This window comes from Danio rerio, chromosome 3, assembly GCF_049306965.1.
Source record: "Danio rerio strain Tuebingen ecotype United States chromosome 3, GRCz12tu, whole genome shotgun sequence".
Classification (NCBI taxonomy): domain Eukaryota; kingdom Metazoa; phylum Chordata; class Actinopteri; order Cypriniformes; family Danionidae; genus Danio; species Danio rerio.
In genome coordinates, this window is record NC_133178.1 from 54,974,566 (window position 1) to 54,987,207 (window position 12,642).

The following is a 12,642-nucleotide window of genomic DNA, read 5'->3' on the forward strand; positions in this document are numbered from 1 at the left end:
AGGTTAAAAACCACTCAAAAAAGCAAATGTATTAATAACGATCAAATATATGATGTAAATGACATTTAAAAAAAGAAAATCACTCTGGCGACATGACTAGGCTCTCGTCTTCCTGTTTTCTTAAGATATATGAAGAAATGCCCCTTGTAACTTCAATGTCATTTTATCAATTATCAGAAATATGTCATATTTATCTTAGGATTTCTTGTGATGTGTTTAGTTAACGTTACCGGTGTTACCTCCTTTTATTGTCAAATGTGCTATATAAATAAACTTGCCTTGCCTTTCAGAAGACATTTTTTAAAATGCATTTTCATTAAAATTGTCACTGATGTTACTTTTCTTGTAAGCAACACCACTGAAGATCATCAGGTTTCTCACTGATGATTCATATCTGCCACTGGTGTTACTTTTTCTTTCACATAAAAAATGTGTTGAGATACAATGATTTAAATGATAATAATTTTACATTCAATAAATTCTGCTACACTCAAGATATTTTTCAAAATATGTTTTTTTTTTTTTTCATTTTGATAGCAAATGTATGGTTACAGAAAATCCCACATTTAACAAACCTGACTAAAATAAATGAAATGTAATCTCTTTATTTGTTCCATAGTCATTATCTTTCAGTAACTCTAACTACAGTACATGTGCTTAAAAAAATCAAGAAATAATTTTAAAATAATTTCATAAAACCTTTAATATTGGCAAAAAAGTAAATACAGTCATTTCATTAATTTTCTTTTCATCTTAATCCCTTTATTAATCAGAGGTCGCCATGGCGGAATGAACCGCCAACTTATACAATGTATGTTTTACACATCATGCCCTTCCAGCTGCAACCCACCACTGGGACACCCATACACTCTTGCATTCACACACATACACTACGGCCAATTTAGTTTATTCAATTCACCTATAGCGCATGTATTTGAACTTTCATGTTACTGCAAACACGCCAACATGGGGAGAAAATGCAAACTCCTCACATAAATGGCAACTGACCCAGCTGGGGCTCGAACCAGCAACCTTCTTGCTGTGAGGTGATCGTGCTACCCACTGCATGACCTTGACGACCCAAACTGTAAATAAATATTTTAAAATATTTTAAAATCATTTAGCTGCCATTCATGTGTTTTTGTTTACTGATTAATGTGTCCTAAGTTTAAACGTTAAAAAAAAGAAGTGGACTTTTAGGGATCTATTTCAATAATCTAGGCACAAAAGCATTAAGCATTAAGCATATCTGAATCACCTTTTGCTATTTTAAGGATGGAAAAATAGGCTCTGCGCCGCCGCTTAGGTCTAACAGGGTTGTGCTTGTTCTTTTAATGAAGTATGGGTGTGTTTTGAGTATAAATCAGAGTCTCATCTCCCATTCCCTTTAAGAGGGGAATGGGAGACCTTTGCTATTTACATGGCGGAATTTGTAAGTGGAAAATCTGAATGCTTTACTAGCGAGGAAACAATTAAACAGACCGTCTGCAGCACGAGGATAAAGAATGAGCCTCCTCCAATCTGCATTTGCTTTCTCTTTCTCTCTTTTGTGGATAAAGAAACATTGTTGTACACTTCACCTATTAGCCTACATAATTTATTTCGTTTGTTAAGCTCAATGATTTGTATCAAAATGATTTCTAAATTCAGTTCTAATTTCCAGCAAAAAAATGCAATGTGTAAGCAAGGTGCACAACTAATGCGCTCTGTGCTGGGCTTTAGACCTGCTTTCAGTCTATTTTAGTTCCTTAAAATAGCAACACGCCAACAATGCACCTTAACACATATTCTTTTTAGACCGGAACACCCATGAGTCTACAAAGTGGTTCAAGTATATTTGCTATTTAAACAACATGGCACAAAACGGGAAAATTAAGGTTGCTAGTCTGAAAATGGCAACACATCAGGTCACACATGTCTTGCTCCTTATTGCGCCAGGCGTATGATAGGGCCCTTAGACATTTTGTCCAACAAAAAGTGCACTTTTCTGTAGAATGACACAAATATCATATATTTTTTACTTGGCTTTGTATGGTTTGAAATGCATATACAGTGAGTTAAGCTTGTTTTTAGTTTTTTTTTTTTTTTTACTTTGTGTCTTAAAAAAGAAATAAATAGAAAAAAGCAGGGTCATATTTAGCAACTGCTGTAATGTTTAAAACATATTAATTACTCTTTATTTATTTGTCAAATTCTACTAAAGATTTAAAATAAGCACCAGGAACTCTATTTTTTGCACCGTTACCAGAATATTATTTGTTAGATATTAATGAAATTATTTCCTGAAATGTGTTCAGATGCAGAAAAGACTTTAGCAGTCATTTTTCATACAAGATTCTATGAATAGATTAAGATCCAAAGAAGTTATGTAACACTACACTGACATCACAAACCCCTTTTTTTCATCTTAACACATCAGCTGCCAGCTTTTTTTTTCCACCGTCCCTCCCTCAGTGTAAGGGGGCTGGGCCGCACTAACAAAACTCTATCAGGCACTTCATGCTTTTTCAGCATTCAGACTCAGCCTCAGTCTCAAGTTTGATAAACATTTTCACCTACAATAGATAAAGTGAGGAGTGACTCTAATCTATTTGTATCGACACAGAATACATCTGGAGACGTGTCTGAAGAAAGACAACTTCTGGAAACCCACAACTACTTTTTTTGTATGGGAATGCTCTGGATCAAAACATAAGCTGTCTTCATTGTTTACTTTTTAATCCGCAAGTCTCCTTCACTCTGACCATGAGGCGCATGTATCTGCTGATTCTGGGTGAGTTCCGCTTCACATCTTTTCAGGATTAAGAGTTTCCACTGAAGAATGTTCAGACAGATGTTCATGTGGTTTCGCTAACTCTTATATTTCCCTGCCAACCACTGTGTAACTGCTGCAGTTTTAAAAATAGAGAAGCATTAAAGGAAACTGCCACAGATAGGAAAACCTGATGTCACAATGGGGTGGTTTTGGTCTGAATTGGGGCCTCTTGTAATCTGGAAATCACCAGCTGCATGCGACTGATGAATGGAGAACAAACACAACATTGATTTGCCTCTTGGGTTCTCATAGTTTCAAGATGTTTAGGTGAAGTGAAAGAAGGGTGGATTTCAGCATTAGGACATGTTTTTGGACAGGAGACTGAAGATTTAATGTTTTTTTTTATTAATTATACAAGGAAATATATATATATATATATTTTAACGTGATTAACACACTCAGCCTTCCCCCATACATGTGTAAGTCATTTCATACATACTGACTGGAGACTAAAATGGTGGACAAGAGAAACTGTAACAGCCTATAACATGCTGTTATATGGCAGTTAGATCTAAGATACTGTATAAAAAACTGCACTGTATGAGTTCTTGTCTCATATTTGTATCATACATGATAGTTGGGCATTATTACAATCGCATGAGTGCAGGGTTGTCTTAAATAGCAGGAGTGTGAATGTAATAATTATTGCACTACTGGTCAGTAAATATGTATATTAGTTAGTAATCTCATATATTTAGGGCACAGTATTCTCTATTGTGATGATAAAAATATTGACTATGTAGTCGGCATGGTGGCTCAGTGGTTAGCACTGTCGACTCACAGCAAAAAGGTTGCTGGTTTGAGTCCCGGCTGGGCCAGTTGACATTTTTGTATGGAGTTTGTGTGAAGGTTTCCTCTGGGTGCTCCGGCTTCCCCCACAGTTCCAAGACATGTAGTATAAATGAACTGGATGAACTAAATTGGCATTAGTGTATGAGTGTGTGTGTGTGAATGTCAGAGTGTTTGGGTGTTTCCCAGAACTCTGTTGCAGATGGAAGGACATCTGCTGCGTAAAACATATTTTGGAATAGTTGGCGGTTCATTCCACTGTGGCAACCTTTAATAAATAAGGGACTAAGCCGAAATAAAATTGATGAATATTAACCATGGAGCCACAATGCTGAATTAATCTTTTTGTTGTTGTTGTTGTTTTTGAAGTGATAAATTACTAATTAGGCCGCATCATTTTCTTTTCGTCTTAGTCCCTTTATTAATCCGGGGTCGCCACAGCGGAATGAACCGTCAACTTATCCAGCAGGTTTTTATGCAGCGAATGCCCTTCCAGCCTCAACCCATCTCTGGGAAAGGGCCCCATCATATACTTGGTGTAATGTGATGCCTGGCAAGTGTTTTTTGGTAGTTTCAGCTTGTCACAGGTATCATTTATACATATATGTCACATTGTTTAAATAGCAAATGCATTTATGTGCCACGAGGTGTGTGTCTGAAAGGAAGCGTGTTAAAGTACATAATCAGATCATGTTGCTGTGCTATTTTAAGGCAACTGAAATAGGTTGCGCTAGTCTAAAGAGTGTGGTTTTTATTTATTAATTAATTAATTTAATTATTTGTTTATTTAATAAAGCATGTTAGGTACATGTCAAACGCATGTACACATTGAGTATTGCAGACACAGAGATCTGCTGCAGCACAAAAACATCATTAAATATGCTAAATTAAAGAATTAAAGTGTAATTTTATTGTATGCATGAATATAAAGGGCTTACTCACACTATGCTATCTGAACCGTGCTCAGGCCCGTTTCCCGGATCGCTTAAGAAGTGGGAGTGCTCTGAATCGGGCTCAGGCACGGTTCACTTGGCCGGCCCTGGCCCGGTTGGAAGAGGTGTGTCAGGGCGTGGTTCACTTGGGCTTTGGTGCGGTACGCTTATAGTGTCAGTGCAAAGCGCGCCTGAGCCCGAAACTGAAGGCAAGACGTGACTTTTACGGAATTGCTTCATATGGATTTATTAATCATTCTTACTGATCAATCAACACAAACTGTCATAGATTATTAAAGACGCAAACCCCTCACTGCATGACAGCTGTACCTTTAGCAAACCTCCTAATTCCTGCAGCACGAGGACTATATGATTGTTTATGAGCGTCCACGGTGCTAAGCGAAATCACTTACTGTACTGAACAGCGCATCATCAATGACGTAAGCGTGCCCAGACCTGAATGTAATGTGAGTGCGGGCTGTTGGGGTAACTAAGCCGGTTCAAGGCAACTGTACATAGTGTGAGCTTGCTAGTAAATTGTTTAGTTGTTCTACATACAAAGTCTGCCATGTAGATAGCAAATGTGCCTTAATTTGAACATACCTCACTCTTAAAGGGAATAGGAGATGAGTTTCTTATTCATTAAACATGCCATCTACTGTCAGTATTAGATTCATATTTAGAAAATTATTTAATAGGATGGTGGCGCAGTGGGTATCGCTGTCTCCTCACAGCATGTTCGAGCCTCGGCTGGCTCAGTTGGCATTTCTGTGTGGAGTTTACATTTTCTCCCCGTGTTCCTCCAGTCCAATAACATTGGTGTATAGGTGAATTGGGAAAGCTAAATTGTCTGTATTGTATGTGTGTGAATAAGAGTGTATCACAGTGATTGGTTGCAGCTGGAAGAGCATTCGCTGCGTAAAACATGCTAAATAGGTTGGCGGTTCATTCCGCTTTGGCAACCTCAGATTATTAAAGGGACTATGCCGAAAAGAAAATGAATGAATGAATGATTTTATAGAATGAAGTTATTTTGTATTCTCTAAATAATAATACTAAATAAATATATTTTTTACCCCCAAAACAATTTTTTGAGTCCTTTAAAACCTGTATTAATTTCTTTCTTGCTTTGTCTTTTTTTGCAAAACATTAAATAAATATTTTGAAGAATGTAGCAAACAGATTTTTTAATTTAAACATCAATCTAAATACATCTTCTGATGTTAGAAAACGTAAAAAGCATGGCTGATGAAAAATGTTAAAATAAATTTTAGATTGAATCAAATATCTCTTTCTAGAGCTACTTTTTGAAAATGTCAGCTTGATGCTTTTCTATTTGTCTATTCTTTTGAACTCAATAGTTCTATTAAAATAAAAAAAATTCTTGGGGATTAATTCTTAGTCAAATTTATTGTGTAATACTTTGGCTACATTGTTTAATTGAATGAAAAAAAAAATGTAGTAAATTGATAGTCCTACTCCAGATAGCAAAAACCCCTCATGAAATTTATAAAGAATGAAATACTGACGAACTAAAGTCACAATACACTTTGTGAGTTCAGTGCACTGGGAAAATGATGTACTGTACAAATACCAGAATTTTTTACTCGGAAGAAGTAGATATTTTTACTCTCAAAGTTACAAAGGAACATCAAGTTACACAATGAAATGAAAAAAAATACTCTGATAAACCAGATAGACAAAAAAAAGTTTACAATGTATACAATGGCATATAACTCTGATAAGTGAGACTGTGTTGCTTTGTTTGAAGTTAAAGCGTCAGCTTAGTCAAAAATGTTATTTTATTATGATTTACTGACCTTCATGCCATTCCGAACCAGTACAACTTGTTCTGTAAAGCACAAAATAAGATATTTTGAAGAACTAAAATGAATTTAAAATGAAAACATTTCTGGTGATCATTGACCCTTAAATTATATGGAGCTTTTTGAAATAGTCCACCAAAATATTTTAATTCTTCAGCTGAAATACCTCTTTAAAGTACAGGTGAAGTCAAAATGATTTTTTCAATTTTTCCAAAATGATCTTAAACAGAACAGTATTTCCTATAATATTTGTTTCTTCTGTAGAAAGTCTTATATTTTTTATTTTGGCAAGAGTTTTTAATAAAAAGGAATACATTTTAAGGTTACATTAATCAATATTAGCCCCTTAATCAATATTTTTTGATTGTCAAAAAACAATCACAACAACTTGTCTAATTGCCCTAATTAACCTAGTTGACCCTTTAAATTGCACTTTAAGCTGAATACTAGTGTTTTGAAAAATATCTAGTAACATATTATGTACTGTCATCATAGCAAAGATAAAATAAATCAGTTATTAGAAATGAGTTATTAAAATAATTATGTTTATAAATGTTTTGAAAAAAAAACGTTAAACAGAAATTGGGGAAGAATATATACAAAGGGTCTAATAATTCAGGAGGGCTAATAATTCTGACTTTGAGTGTGTTTGACAATGGAAAAATATTGGCGGAAACCAAATTAGGACAGGAAATCCTAGGTGTTTTCATATGTCCATACGGCTGAGAGGCCCAGGATGACAGAACAGTGACAAAAAATCTATGAAGAGAAGAAAAAAAAAACATACATTAACCTTACAGTTAAACTAAAAAGAGTACAAACATGGTCCAAAAATAATTGTTTGTCTGGTTCTTACACAATGATAAGCAAGACCACGCCTTAGCTAACAGTACATGTGGTTGTGAAAAATATTGTTCCACTGTCAACAGTCATCTGTGTGACCCAGCCTGTGGTCAGAGCGTATGACGGAGTGACTGCTGGCTCTCTAAGCCAACTCTTTAAGTTACATCTGAACTGCAGAGCTCTGGAGACACACACACACTTCCTGGCTCCTGGCTGTCATCGCAACACAAACGTCATGAACAATGAGTGGAAACAGAAATGGCTGAAAACAATTATTCTTTTCATTGATGTGTCCTCCAGGTTTAGTCCAACGTTGTAGCTGTCAGTGTGATAAATATTTTTTTTTCCTTTTTTTGCAGTGTCTTATTTATAAGATTTGAATGAGGCAAATCATGAGTCAATTTAACATGCATGCTGCTTGAATGCTCAATGGTGCCACTGTTTGCAAACTTCATGACTTCAGAACTTGAAGAGTGAACGTTAAATTGAAAGTGAACATAGATTTATGTGCATACAGATACAATAACGTGTACTCTCTATTTGTGCTTACAGGTCTTCTGTTTGTACTGATAGAGGACATCATCATGCAGGACTGCTCGGTTGGCTATAAAAAAAAAAAAAGGAAAGTGTGTAGGTATGAATAAAGGCTCAGCCATGATACATTTCTGAATATCTTCATTAATATTTTTTGACTACTCTATCTCTCTTTTAAGAGCTTTGAGCAATGTTGGAGCTCAATAGGGTTTTACTTGGATTGCACATAAACACATTATTAACAAACTTTTTATCATTATTTTACCAAGATAGTCCCTTTGAGATACAGCATCTCTTCTTCCAAGGGCTCCTGGCCAAATTTGCAGCACAAAAAATTCCATTAGAAAATTACAAACAAAAGGCAGGCAAAAATGTGCTCTGTTCTCATAAAACTCATTTGAAAGACAAAAATAAAAATAACAAATCAATCATAACAAGTAGTTCCCTTTAGTGTAGACCATAAAAGCCTGTTTAAGAAATTTGGATTGTACTTGTGAATTGTACCTGTACAGTTACACATTATCAAAAATATATGTAAATAACATAATGTAGAAGTATATTGTATATTGAATAGCCAGTAAATAACATAGCTGCAAAGTAGGACTTATAGTACTTTAGTACTATAGTACTTATAGTAAGAATTGTGTACTGAAACAACTCACTGATAAGTTTTAAATAAAAAGTGAATGGCATGATTATTCACACATTTTCTGTCATTGCCGTAGATGAAGATGACTGTGAGCAGGAACTCATTTGTGGGGAAAATGCAAACTGCTTCAACACTGTTGGCAGCTACTACTGTCAGTGTGACATAGGATTCATACCAGAGGGCACTAAACCAACTGTTAATTTCACACAAGCAGATGGGATTCAGTGCAAAGGTAAAGATTGACATATATTTCACATGACCAGCAGCAGAAACAGCATTTGAATCTGTTTGTCTCATTTTAGACACATTGGTGAATGTGTAGATGAAAACACTGATTGTTGCTCTAATGCAGAATGTGTGAATACTGGAGGAGGTTATTATTGTACATGTGAATCTGACTTCTTTTCCAGCAGTGAAAAAAATATATATTGTAGCAGACTGAAGAAGGTCAGGAAGCGTTTAGCAGTCAAAACTTGTCTTTTATTGAACTTTTGCACGTTCAGACAGGGTAATCCTTTTAGCTCTTCACATAAAACAACTCTCTCTCTTGTAAACCAAAGAAAAACCCCAGATACCTGTCAATCTCTCGAAAACCCGCCCCCTCCCTCTCAAGTGCGCAGACTCCTTTTTCCCATAATCCAGCCCCTTAAAGCCCTACATTACCCAACATAAATACACGCCAAACTACAACAACCAGGAACTGTATTTAAACCTTTTCTAGCATGCTACACTGCCCCCTCCTCACAAAGTTCCTCGACCTCGAGGGAACAAACATAGTCCTGGAGACGTCTTGGTGGCCTCTTGACTCTCTGAGACCGAGGTGAGCCCCTATCTGCAACAGGGCCACCAGAATGTGAACTTTGTAGCTCAGGAACTGGTGTAGTTTCAAGGAGGACATCTATAGTATTAGAACTACCCAACCCGTGTCCCGCCTCATTCTCCAGAACAGGCATAACTGTAGGAGAGGCCAGCACTGTATCTGCTGAAGCACACCCTCTGTACGGAGCCAGTCTATCCCTGTGCACCGCTACTTTCCTGCCTCTTGGTGGCATCTGAACACGGTAAACAACTTCCCCAATTCTCTCCAGTACAATGCAAGGCCCCACCCACTGTGCATCAAGTTTAGGGCACCTGCCCTTCTTCCTCTGTGGGCTGTACACCCACACCCTCTCTCCCGCTGTGAAGTGTCGCCCTTTCGTTTTCAAGTCATAATTCCGCTTCTGTCGGATCCCCGCTTTCAGCAAGTGTTGCCTTGCAAAACTATGAGCGGTTTCCAAAGAGGCCTGAAGCCTACTTGCATACTCAGGGCCCGGTGGCACAGCAGGTGCATCAGGAGGCCTTCCATAAGCCATTTCCCCGGGCGTTCTGATTTCTCTGCCCAACATTAAAAGGGCGGGAGTGCATAAAGTTGAGTCTTGCACAGCTGATCGGTATGCCATTAAAATAAAAGGCAAGTGCCTGTCCCAATCTTGCTGATTGGTTTCAGTTACAATGGCTAATTGTTCTGCCAGAGTCCTATTAAATCTCTCGACAAGACCGTCACTTTGTGGGTGTAAAGGGGTAGTCCTTGTCTTGTGGATCCCCAGTTTTTCACACATAACTGCAAATACACGTGACTCAAAGTTCCGGCCCTGATCACTGTGGATGGACTCAGGGACCCCAAAACGGCTAAACATCCCATCCACTAATGCATCTACCACTGTCTCAGCTTCTTGGTCAGGCAGTGCGTACGCCTCTGGCCATTTTGTAAAATAATCCATAGACGTCAACACAAACCTGTTACCCCTCTCTGAGCGTGGGAATGGGCCCATTACATCTACCCCCACCCTCTCCATTGGCCCTCCTACAGGGAACTGCTGAAGAGGAGCAATGGACCGACCAGGTGGACCCTTACGGGCAGTGCAAGCATCACAACGCCGACAAAAATCCTCTACATCTCTCCTTACCCGCCCCCAGTAAAAACATTGCCTCACTCGATTAAGTGTTTTTGAAACACCAAAGTGTCCAGACCCCACTGTACCATGAGAAGCCCCAATAACCCCCTCACGCAACACTTTTGGTACCACCACCTGCCACCTTTCCTCTCCAGTGGTGGGGTCTTTCCACCCTCTCTCCAACACCCCATCCCGCAGACGCAAGCCCTTAAATTTGGCCCATAAAGTTTTTGTTGACAGTGACATAATAGCCACTTCCTCCCACGGAGGTCGTTGTTGGGCTTGAACCCACTGAATTACTGGCTGCAGGTCTACATCTTGCTCTTGCAGCCGCTTCCAGTCCTCTATGCCCACAACCTCCATTGCTGCACACACCAGTGTATCCCCACACTTACAATCAGCAGAATTCTCCCCTGCATCAACATTCCCCAGCTCTCGGTCCCTGGCTTCCTTCTTGTCGCAGTAGCGACACCCAGCTATCGCACACGGCCGGCGAGACAGAGCGTCTGCGTTTGCATGGCTCAACCCTGTACGGTGAACTACCTTCATGTTGTACGCCTGAAGTTCTTCAATCCAGCGTGCCAGTTGGCCTTCTGGCTCTTTAAATGACATAAGCCACTGGAGAGCAGAATGGTCAGTGCGTACTGTGAAATGTAACCCACACAGGTAATACTTAAAATGTCGCACAGCAAAAAGCATTGCAACGAGTTCCCGCCTGGTAACGCAGTACCTGCGTTCAGCCTTACTGAATGCTTTGCTATAGTAGGCAATGACTCTCTCCCCACTAGCCCCCACCTGAGAGAGAACTGCCCCCATACCCACATTGCTGGCATCTGTGTCTAAAATGAAAGGAAGTGCCGGATCAGGGGGGGCCAAGATTGGGGCTGTAACCAGAGACAGTTTCAGGGCAGCAAAAGAATCCTGACACTCCTCCGTCCACCTAAAGGATTTATCCTTCTTCAGCAGACGGAAAAGTGGGTCTGCAATGCTGGCAAAACCCTCCACAAACCTCCTGTAATATGACGCTAAGCCAAGAAAACTTTTAAGCTGCTGTGCTGTTGTGGGAGCAGGCCAGTTGCTCACAGCCTGCACCTTCTCTTCCGCTGTGCCAATTCCCTGTCCTCCCAATTTGTGCCCTAGAAATGTCACCTCCTTCCTAAAGAATTTACATTTTTCTGGGTGCAGCTTCAAGCCAGACTCACTCACACGAACCAGCACATGACTGAGGGATTCCAGTGAGGTTTGAAAAGAGCTACCATGAACCAGTATGTCATCTAGGTACACCAGACACTCAGACCTTGGAATACCCGACAACACCCTGTCCATTAACCTTGCAAACGTGGCAGGTGCATTGCAGAGACCGAAACAGAGCACCCGGAACTGCCACAGCCCTCGACTGGTGCAAAATGCTGTTTTAGGCCTTGCATCAGGCGCAAGCGGTACCTGCCAATAGCCAGAACGAAGGTCCAAGGAAGTGAACCATGAGGACCCCACCACCAGGTCCAGTGATTCGTCGACACGGGGAATGGGGTAGGAGTCCTTTCTGGTCACTTCATTAAGGCGTCTGTAGTCAACACAAAATCTCCACTGGCCCCCCTTCTTAGGCACTAAGACTACCGGTGCAGCCCATGCACTCTCGGAGGGCTCAATTATCCCTGCTTGTGCCATTTCTGTCAAGGCCTTATCAGCAGCATCCTGTCGTGCAAAGGGGAGCCTCCGTGGCCGCAGCCTAACAGGTGTGGCATCTCCAGTCTCTATTTCATGTTGTACTAGGTGTGTTTGCCCCACATCTCCCTCCCTAAATGCAAAACAGTGTTTGAATTTAAACAGCAAATCCCAAAACTGCTTCTGCTGACACTCATCCAAGCCCTCACAATTCTTACACCATAACTCCCTCAAATCCCCCAACCCTGTCTCCTCCCCAAGAGGGGAAATCAGAGTGCTGGTTCCCTGCCCTTGCATGTCATGGAATTGTGGGGCCACCCTGGGATAGACCACAGGCGGAGCAAGGGCTAAGGAAGTAGGAGAGTTCTTTACCCCTTGAGGACTGTTGTCAGCTTTGTTGTTGTTCTGCAAGTGTGGTATATGTTCCCCCCCATTAGGCTTCCCATGAGAAGATTTTGCCTCTAGAAGGCCTGTAAAAGACATATCCCTGTCATTTCCAGTGGACATGACAACCTCAGGACCCCCTTCGAAACAAAGCATACCATTTTTCAAGTCTAACTTACAGCCTGCACTTCTTAGGAAGTCTAGACCGAGAATACAGGGGTCCTGGACAGTAGCCACCCACACTGAATGTTGTAATGTCTTCCCTCCGACA

The 12,642-nt window shown here is 39.9% G+C and overlaps 1 protein-coding gene across 5 annotated transcripts in view; it reads left to right on the plus strand.

Annotated features, from left to right (window-relative positions):
• The first annotated feature begins 2,394 nt into the window (after positions 1–2,394).
• Positions 2,395–12,642, plus strand: part of adgre5a (adhesion G protein-coupled receptor E5a) — a 56,255-nt gene continuing 46,007 nt past the window's right edge. For 3 of the 5 annotated variants that reach the window (XM_073945031.1, XM_073945035.1, XM_073945030.1), the window contains exons 1-3: positions 2,444–2,773; positions 7,758–7,839; positions 8,465–8,620. The gene's annotated coding sequence lies outside the window, so the exon portion shown is untranslated. Of the gene's footprint in view, positions 2,774–7,757; positions 7,840–8,464; positions 8,621–12,642 lie in introns of all 5 variants that reach the window. The other 2 variants (XM_073945033.1, XM_073945032.1) reach the window with 2 other exon arrangements.